Source organism: Arachis ipaensis, chromosome B3 (genome assembly GCF_059453495.1).
Source record: "Arachis ipaensis isolate K30076 ecotype BB chromosome B3, ASM5945349v1, whole genome shotgun sequence".
Classification (NCBI taxonomy): Eukaryota; Viridiplantae; Streptophyta; class Magnoliopsida; order Fabales; family Fabaceae; genus Arachis; species Arachis ipaensis.
In genome coordinates this window covers 61,146,056-61,156,780 of record NC_142438.1, presented here as the reverse complement: position 1 = coordinate 61,156,780, position 10,725 = coordinate 61,146,056, and the positions used below count along the sequence as shown (strand labels likewise).

Sequence of the window (10,725 nt, the reverse complement as noted above, 5' to 3'; positions counted from 1 at the left end):
ACTGAGAGGATAAGATGAAGCCATTGACAAGGGTGATGCCTCCAGACGATTAGCCGTGCCGTGACAGCGCATTGGATCATTTTCCCGAGAGATGACCGAAAGTAGGCATTGACAGTGGTGATGTATCACATAAAGCCAGCCATGGAAGGGAGTAAGACTGATTGGATGAAGATAGCAGGAAAGCAGAGGTTCAGAGGAACGAAAAGCATCTCCATTCGCTTATCTGAAATTCCTACCAATGATTTACATAAGTACCTCTATCCCTATTCTATTATTTATTATTCGAAAACACCATTATCAATTTATATCTGCCTAACTGAGATTTGCAAGGTGACCATAGCTTGCTTCATACCAACAATCTCCGTGGGATTCGACTCTTACTCACGTAAGGTATTACTTGGACGACCCAGTGCACTTGCTGGTCAGTTACACGGAGTTGTGAACCGTGGTTTTGGCATCATGTTTTTGGCGCCATTTCCAGGGAAAGAAAGAGCAATGAACTTTACATAGTTAAGTGTAATCATGATAGTTTTTAGTATGTTTTAGTTAGTTTTTTGCTTATTTCCATTAGTTTTTAGGAAAAATTCATATTTCTGGACTTTACTACGAGTTGTGTGTTTTTCTGTAATTTTAGGTATTTTACTAAGAATTTTGTGTTTCTTGTTTGAGTCATGAGTCATGTCATAAGTTTGGTGTCATTTGCATGTGCATCTTGCATTTTTCGAAAATTTCATGCATTCATAGTGTTCTTCATGATCTTTAAGTTGTTCTTGGTAAGTCTTCTTATTTGATCTCGATGATTTTTTGTTTTGTGTTGTATGGTGTTTTTCATATGCATTCTTGAATTCTTAGTGCGTAAGCATTAAAGAATTCTAAGTTTGGTGTCTTGCATGTTTTCTTTGCATTAAAAATTTTTCAAAATTGTGTCTATGATGTTCATCTTGACATTCAAAGTGTTCTTGGTGTTCATCTTGACATTCATAGCATTCTTGCATGCATTCATTGTTTTGATCCATAACTTTCATGCATTGCATCAGTTTTCCTGTTTTCCTCTCTCATCATAAAAATTCAAAAACAAAAAAAAAATATCTTTCCCTTTTTATCCCATCAAATTCAAAAATTTGAGTTGGCTTTTTCAAAAATTTTTAAAATCAAGTTGTTTCTTATGAGTCAAATCAAATTTTCAATTTGAAAATCTTATCTTTTTCAAAAATCAAATCTTTTTCAAAATTCTTAGTTATTTTCGAAAATTCCAAAAATATTTTTCAAAAATCTTTTTCTTATTTTTATATCAAATTTTCGAAAATAACATAGTCAATTAATGTTTTGATTCAAAAATTTGAAGTTTATTACTTGCTTGTTAAGAAATATTCAAACTTTGAGTTCTAGAATCATATCTTGTGATTTCTTATGAATCAAGTCATTAATTGAGATTTTAAAAAATCAAATCTTTTTCAAAACTAATTTCAATCATATCTTTTCAAAAATATCTTCTCATCTTATCTTTTTCAAAAGTCTAATTTCAAAATATCTTTTCCAACTTCCTAACTTCTTATCTTTTCAAAATTAATTTTCAAAGTTGTTTCAACTAACTAACTAACTTTTTGTTTGTTTCTTAACTTTTTCAAAACTACCTAACTAACTCTCTCTCTCTCATTTTCGAAAATATCTTCCCCCTTTTTCAAAATTTCTTTTTAATTTATTAATTATTTTAATTTTTAAATCTTAATTTTTGAAAATTACTAACATTTTTCAAAAACTATTTTCAAAAATCACTAACTCTTTTTCAAAAATTATTTTCGAAAATTCCTTCTCTCTCATCTTATTCTATTTATTTATTCATTCACTAACATCTCATCTCACATCTCAACCCTCCTCACAGTTGTGTTTCTTCCATTATATTACATTCTTTGTCTCCCCCTCTTCTTCTACTCACACAGGGATCCCTATACTGTGGTATAAAGGATCCATATTATTATTATTATTATTTTTTTTTGTTCCCTCTTCTTTGTCGTATGAGCAGGAGCAAGGACAAGAATATTCTTGTTGAAGCAGATCCAGAACCTGAAAGGACTCTGAAGAGAAAATTAAGAGAAGCTAAATTACAACAATCCGGAGATAACCTTTCAGAAATTTTCGAACAGGAAGAGGAGATGGCAGCCGAAAATAATAATAATGTAAGGAAGATGCTTGGTGACTTTACTGCACCTAATTCCAATTTACATGGAAGAAGCATCTCCATTCCTGCCATTGGAGCAAACAACTTTGAGCTGAAACCTCAATTAGTTTCTCTGATGCAGCAGAACTGCAAGTTTCATGGACTTCCATCTGAAGATCCTTTTCAGTTCTTAACTGAATTCTTGCAGATATGTGATACTGTTAAGACTAATGGAGTAGATCCTGAAGTCTACAGGCTCATGCTTTTCCCTTTTGCTGTAAGAGACAGAGCTAGAATATGGTTGGATTCTCAACCTAAAGACAGCCTGAACTCTTGGGATAAGCTGGTCAAGGCTTTCTTAGCCAAGTTCTTCCCTCCTCAAAAGCTGAGCAAGCTTAGAGTGGATGTTCAAACCTTCAGACAGAAAGAAGGTGAATCCCTCTATGAAGCTTGGGAGAGATACAAAGGACTGACCAAAAAGTGTCCTTCTGACATGCTTTCCGAATGGACCATCCTAGATATATTCTATGATGGTCTGTCTAAGCTATCAAAGATGTCACTGGACACTTCTACAGGTGGATCCATTCACCTAAAGAAAACGCCTGCAGAAGCTCAAGAACTCATTGACATGGTTGCTAATAACCAGTTCATGTACACTTCTGAAAGGAATCCTGTGAGCAATGGGACGCCTATGAAGAAGGGAGTTCTTGAAGTTGATACTCTGAATGCCATATTGGCTCAGAATAAAATATTGACTCAGCAAGTCAATATGCTCTCTCAGAGTCTGCATGGAATGCAAGTTGCATCCAACAGTACTCAAGAGGCATCTTCTGAAGAAGAAGCTTATAATCCTGAAAACCCTGCAATAGTAGAGGTAAATTATTTAGGTGAACCTTATGGAAACACCTATAACTCATCATGGAGAAATCATCCAAATTTCTCATGGAAGGATCAAAAGCCTCAACAAGGCTTTAATAATGGTGGAAGAAATAGGTTTAGCAATAATAAACCTTTTCCATCATCCACTCAGCAACAGACAGAGAACTCTAAACAAAATACTTCTAATTTGGCAAACTTAGTCTCTGATCTATCTAAGGCCACTGTAAGTTTCATGAATGAAACAAGGTCTTCTATTAGAAATCTGGAAGCACAAGTGGGCCAGCTGAGTAAAAGGATCACTGAAATCCCTCCTAGTACTCTCCCAAGCAATACAGAAGAGAATCCAAAAGGAGAGTGCAAGGCCATTGACATAAGCATCATGGCCGAACCTGTGAGGAGAGGAGAGGACGTGAATCCCAAGGAGGAAGACCTCCTGGGACGTCCAGTGATCAATAAGGAGCTTCCCTCTGAGGAAGCAAAAGACTCTGAGGCTCATCTAGAGACCATAGAGATTCTATTGAACCTCCTTATGCCCTTCATGAGCTCTGATGAGTAGTCCTCTTCTGAAGAGAATGAGGATGTTACTGAAGAGCAAACTGCCAAGTTTCTTGGTGCAATCATGAAGCTGAATGCCAAATTATTTGGCATTGATACATGGGAAATTGAACCTCCCTTGTTCATCAATGAACTAAGTGATCTGGATCAACTGACATTGCCTCAGAAGAGACAGGATCTTGGAAAGTTCATAATACCCTGTACCATAGGCACCATGATCTTTAAGGCTCTGTGTGACCTTGGTTCAGGAATAAACCTCATGCCCCTCTCTGTAATAGAGAAACTGGGAATCTATGGGGTGCAAGCTGCTAAAATCTCATTAGAGATGGCAGACAGTTCAAGAAAACAGGCTTATGGACAAGTAGAGGATGTGTTAGTAAAGGTTGAAGGCCTTTACATCCCTACTGATTTCATAGTCTTGGATACTGGAAAGGAAGAGGATGAATCCATCATCCTAGGAAGACCTTTCCTAGCCACAGCAAGAGCTGTGATTGATGTTGACAGAGGTGAATTAGTCCTTCAATTGAATGGGGACTCCCTTATGTTTACAACTCAAGGTTATCCTTCTGTCAACATGGAGAGGAAGCATAAAAAGCTTCTCTCAAAACAGAGTCAAACAAAGCCCCCACAGTCAAACTCTGAGTTTGGTGTTGGGAGGCCACAACCAAACTCTAAGTTTGGTATTGAACTCCCATATCCAAACTCTAAGTTTGGTGTTGGGGAGTTTCAACAATGCTCTGAACATCTGTGAGGCTCCATGAGAGCCCACTGTCAAGCTATTGACATTAAAGAAGCGCTTGTTGGAAGGCAACCCAATGTTTATTTATCTAACTCTATTATTTTTGTTTTTCATGTTTTCTTAGGTTAATGATCATGTGGAGTCACAAAATAAACAAAAAAATTAAAAACGGAATCAAAAACAGTAGAAGAAAAATCACACCCTGGAGGAAGCATCTGTCTGGCGTTCAACGCCAGAACAGAGCATGGTTCTGGTGCTAAACACCCAAAATGGGCAGCATCCTGGTGCTGAACGCCAGAAATGGCAACAAATGGGCGTTGAACGCCCAAAATGGGCACCAACCTGGTGCTGAACGCCCAGAGTTGTGTGCAAGGGCGTTTTTACATGCCTAATGGGTGCAGGGAGGTAAATCCTTGACACCTCCGGATCTGTGGACACCACAGGATCACCTCAAGATCTGTGGACACCATAGGATCATCTCAGGATCTGTGGACCCCACAGGATCATCTCAGGATCTGTGGACCCCACAGGATCCCCACCTACCTCATCATCTCTCTTTCCATTCATGATCATCCATTTTGTTTTCCATTCACCACTCACATCCATACACACATCGCTCCATCTCCTCCATATCTTCTTCTTCTTCTATTCTTTCTTCTTTTGCTCGAGGGCGAGCAACATTCTAAGTTTGGTGTGGTAAAAGCATAAGCTTTTTGTTTTTCCATTACCATTGATGGCACCTAAACCTCTAAAAGAGGGGAAGGGAAGACAAAGGCTTCCACCTCCTAGTCATGGGAGATGGAAAGATTCAACTCAAGGGTCTATAGCTCAGTGGTAGAACATGTGGCTGCAAATCAAGAGATCCCTGAGATACCTCAGGGGATGCACTTCCCTCCACATAAATATTAGGAGCAAATCAACACCTCCCTAGGAGAATTAAGTTCCAATATGGGACAACTAAGGGTGGAACATCAAGAGCACTCTATCATGCTTCATGACATAAGAGAAGATCAAAAAGCAATGAGGGAGGAACAACAAAGACAAGGAAGAGACATGGAAGAGCTCAAGGACATCATTGGTTCCTCAAGAAGGAAACGCCACCATCACTAAGGTGGATTCATTCCTTGTTCTTATTTCTTCTGTTTTTCGTTTTCTATGTTATGTGCTTATCTGTGTTTGTGTCTTCATTACATGATCATTAGTAGTTAGTAACTATGTCTTAAAAGTTATGAATGTCCTATGAATCCATCACCTCTCTTAAATAAAAAATGTTTTAATTCAAAAGAACAAGAAGTACATGAGTTTTGAATTTATCCTTGAACTTAGTTTAATTATATTGATGTGGTGACAATGCTTCTTGTTTTCTGAATGAATGCTTGAACAGTGCATATGTCTTTTGAAGTTGTTGTTTAAGAATGTTAAATATGTTGGATCTTGAAAGAATGATGACTAGGAGACATGTTATTTGATAATCTGAAAAATCATAAAAATGATTCTTGAAACAAGAAAAAGCAGCAAAGAACAAAGCTTGCAGAAAAAAAAAATAGGCGAAAAAAAAATAGGCGAAAAAAAAAGAGAAAAAGCAAGCAGAAAAAGCCAAAAGCTCTTAAAACCAAGAGGCAAGAGCAAAAAGCCAATAACCCTTAAAACCAAAAGGCAAGGGCAAATAAAAAGGATCCCAAGGCTTTGAGCATCAGTGGATAGGAGGGCCTAAAGGAATAAAATCCTGGTCTAAGCGGCTAAACCAAGCTGTCCCTAACCATGTGCTTGTGGCGTGTAGGTGTCAAGTGAAAACTTGAGACTGAGCGGTTAAAGTCAAGGTCCAAAGAAAAAAAAGAGTGTGCTTAAGAACCCTGGACACCTCTAATTGGGGACTCTAGCAAAGCTGAGTCACAATCTGAAAAGGTTCACCCAATTATGTGTCTGTGGCATTTATGTATCCGGTGGTAATACTGGAAAACAAAGTGCTTAGGGCCACGGCCAAGACTCATGAAATAGCTGTGTTCAAGAATCATCATACTGAACTAGGAGAATCAATAACACTATCTGAACTCTGAGTTCCTATAGATGCCAATCATTCTGAACCTCAATGGATAAAGTGAGATGCCAAAACTATTCAAGAGGCAAAAAGCTATAAGTCCCGCTCATTTGATTGAAGCTATGTTTCATTGATAGTTTGGAATTTATAGTATATTCCCTTCTTTTTATCCTATTTGATTTTCAGTTGCTTGGGGACAAGCAACAATTTAAGTTTGGTGTTGTGATGAGCGGATAATTTATACGCTTTTTGGCATTGTTTTTAGTATGTTTTTAGTAGGATCTAGTTACTTTTAGGGATGTTTTCATTAGTTTTTATGTTAAATTCACATTTCTGGACTTTACTATGAGTTTGTGTGTTTTTCTGTGATTTCAGGTATTTTCTGGCTGAAATTGAGGGACTTGAGCAGAAATCAGATTCAGAGGTTGAAGAAGGACTGCTGATGCTGTTGGATTCTGACCTCCCTGCACTCAAAATGGATTTGCTGGAGCTACAGAACTCAAAATGGCACGCTTCCAATTGCGTTTGAAAGTAGACATCCAGGGCTTTCCAGAAATATATAATAGTTTATACTTTGGCCAAGAATAGACGACGCAAACTGGCTTTCAACGCCAGCTCTCTGCCCAATTCTGGCGTCGAGCGCCAGAAAAGGATCCAAAACCAGAGTTGAACGCCAGAAATGGATCAAAACCTGGCGTTCAACTCCACAAATGGCCTCTGCACGTGAAAAGTTAAAGCTCAGCCCAAGCACACACCAAGTGGGCCCCGGAAGTGAATTTATGCATCAATTACTTACTCATGTAAACCCTAGTAGCTAGTTTATTATAAATAGGACCTTTTACTATTGTATTAGGTATCTTTGATCAGTGGTATGCTATCTTAGATCAGAGTGGCTGGCCCTCTCAGCCATGCCTGGACCTTCACTTATGTATTTTCAACGGTAGAGTTTCTACACCCCATAGATTAAGGTGTGGAGCTCTGCTGTTCCTCAAAGATTAATGCAAAGTACTACTGTTTTCTATTCAATTCATCTTATTTCGCTTCTAAGATATTCATTCGCACTTCAACCTGAATGTGATGAACGTGACAATCATCATCATTCCCTATGAACGCGTACCTGACAACCACTTCCGTTCTACCTTCGACTGAATGAGTGTCTCTTAGATCTCTTAATCAGAATCTTCGTGGTGTAAGCTAGAATGATGGCGGCATTCAAGAGAATCCGGAAAGTCTAAACCTTGTCTGTGGTATTCCGAGTAGGATTCAATGATTGAATGACTGTGACGAGCTTCAAACTCGCGAGTGCTGGGCGTTAGTGACAGACGCAAAAGGAGGGTGAATCCTATTCCAGCATGATCGAGAACCAACAGATGAATAGCCGTGCCGTGACAGGGTGCGTTGACCATTTTCACTGAGAGGAGGGGATGTAGCCACTGACAACGGTGATGCCCTTGCATAAAGCCAGCCATGGAAAGGAGTAAGACTGACTGGATGAAGACAGCAGGAAAGCAGAGGTTCAGAGGAACGAGAAGCATCTCCATTCGCTTATCTGAAATTCTCACCAATAATTTACATAAGTACCTCTATCCATATTCTATTATTTATTATTCGAAAACACCATTATCAATTTATAACTGCCTAACTGAGATTTGCAAGGTGACCATAGCTTGCTTCATACCAACAATCTCCGTGGGATTCGACCCTTACTCACGTAAGGTATTACTTGGACGACCCAGTGCACTTGCTGGTTAGTTACACGGAGTTGTGAACCATGGTCTTGGCATCATGTTTTTGGCGCCATTTCCAGGGAAAGAAAGAGCAATGAATTTTACATAATTAAAGTGTAATCACGATTTTCGCGTACCAAGTTTTTGGCGCCGTTGCCGGGGATTGTTCGAGTATGGACAACTGACGGTTCATCCTGTTGCTCAAATTGGGTAACTTTCTTTTCGTTTTCTTTTCAAAAATTTTTTCAAAAATATTTCAAAAATTTCTCATCTATTTTCGAAAAAAATAAAAATGTTTTCAACAAAATTTATTCAGAATTTTTAAGAATGAATTCTAGTGTTTCATGAAGCATGTTGAAGCCTGGCTGGCTGTAAAGCCATGTCTGAATTCTTTTGGACTGAGGCTTCCACTCATAAGTATATGAAGTTAGATGAAATATCAGCTGTTGTATACATGAGAGGTATCTATGTTTGCTGAAGCTTGGCTGGCCATTGGCCATGTCTAGTGTTTTGGACCGGAGCTTTCATTGAAAGCTTGGCTGGCTAGTGAGCCATGTCTAATTCCTGGACTGAAGCTTTAGACTAACATGGCAAGATTCCTGAAATTCATATTAAAAATTTTGGAATCCTTATTTTCCTTTTTCAAATTAATTTTCGAAAAATCCAAAAAAAATTAGAAAATAAAAAAATTCAAAAATATTTTTTGTGTTTCTTGTATGAGTCTTGAGTCATGTCATAAGTTTGGTGTCAATTGCATGTGCATCTTGCATTTTTCGAAAATTCATGCATTCATAGTGTTCTTCATGATCTTCAAGTTGTTCTTGGTAAGTCTTCTTGTTTGATCTTGATGATTTTTTGTTTTATGTCTTTTCATGTTTATCATATGCATTCTTGAATTCTTAGTGTCTAAGCATTAAAGAATTCTAAGTTTGGTGTCTTGCATGTTTTCTATGCATTAAAAATTTTTTCAAAAATATGTTCTTGATGTTCATCATGATCTTCATAGTGTTCTTGGTGTTCATCTTGACATTCATAGCATTCTTGCATGCATTCATTGTTTTGATCTAAAAAAGTCATGCATTGCATAATTTTCATGTTTCCATCTCATCATAAAAATTCAAAAATCAAAAAAAAAAAAATATCTTTCCCTTTTTCTCTCTCATAAATTCGAAAATAAGATTTGACTTTTTCAAAATTTTTTTTAAAAAAAAAATCTAGTTGTTTCTTATGAGTCATCAAATTTTCAATTTTAAAAATCTTATCTTTTTCAAAATCTTTTTCAAAAATCAAATCTTTTTCATTTTTCTTAGTTATTTTCAAAAATTTCAAAAATATTTTTTAAAAATCTTTTTCTTAATTTTACATCATATTTTCGAAAATAACATCATCAATTAATGTTTTGATTCAAAAATTTCAAATTTGTTACTTACTTGTTAAGAAAGATTCAAACTTTAAATTCTAGAATCATATCTTATGATTTCTTGTGAATCAAGTCATTAATTGTGATTTTAAAAATCAAATCTTTTTCAAAACTAATTTCAATCATATCTTTTCAAAAATATCTTTTCAAAAATATCTTCTCATCTTATCTTTTTCAAAAGTCTAATTTCAAAATATCTTTTCCAACTTCCTAACTTCTTATCTTTTCAAAATTAATTTTTAAAGTTGTTTCAACTAACTAACTAACTTTTTGTTTGTTTCTTAACTTTTTCAAAACTACCTAACTAACTCTCTCTCTCTCATTTTCGAAAATATCTTCCCCCTTTTTCAAAATTTCTTTTTAATTTATTAATTATTTTAATTTTTAAATCTTAATTTTCGAAAATTACTAACATTTTTCAAAAACTATTTTCAAAAATCACTAATTCTTTTTCAAAAATTATTTTCGAAAATTCCTTCTCTCTCATCTTATTCTATTTATTTATTCATTCACTAACATCTCATCTCACATCTCAACCCTCCTCACAGTTGTGTTTCTTCCATTATATTACATTCTTTGTCTCCCCCTCTTCTTCTACTCACACAGGGATCCCTATACTGTGGTATAAAGGATCCATATTATTATTATTATTTTTTTGTGCCCTCTTCTTTGTCATATGAGCAGGAGCAAGGACAAGAATATTCTTGTTGAAGTAGATCTAGAACCTGAAAGGACTCTGAAAAGAAATTAAGAGAAGCTAAATTACAACAATCCCGAGATAACCTTTCAGAAATTTTCGAACAGGAAGAGGAGATGGCAGCCGAAAATAATAATAATGTAAGGAAGATGCTTGGTGACTTTACTGCACCTAATTCCAATTTACATGGAAGAAGCATCTCCATTCCTGCCATTGGAGCAAACAACTTTGAGCTAAAACCTCAATTAGTTTCTCTGATGCAGCAGAGCTGCAAGTTTCATGGACTTCCATTTGAAGATCCTTTTCAGTTCTTAACTGAATTCTTGCAGATATGTGATACTGTTAAGACTAATGGAGTAGATCCTGAAGTCTACAGGCTCATGCTTTTCCCTTTTGCTGTAAGAGACAGAGCTAGAATATGGTTGGATTCTCAACCTAAAGTCAGCCTGAACTCTTGGGATAAGCTGGTCAAGGCTTTCTTAAACAAGTTCTTCCCTCCTCAAAAGCTGAGC

The 10,725-nt window shown here is 36.5% G+C and overlaps 1 non-coding gene across 1 annotated transcript; it reads right to left on the bottom strand.

Moving 5' to 3' along the window:
- Positions 1–2,549: 2,549 nt before the first annotated feature.
- Positions 2,550–2,657, bottom strand: LOC148570825 (small nucleolar RNA R71). Its single transcript, XR_015880332.1, has one exon. It is a non-coding gene; the product is annotated as a small nucleolar RNA R71 (small nucleolar RNA).
- Positions 2,658–10,725: the final 8,068 nt, after the last annotated feature.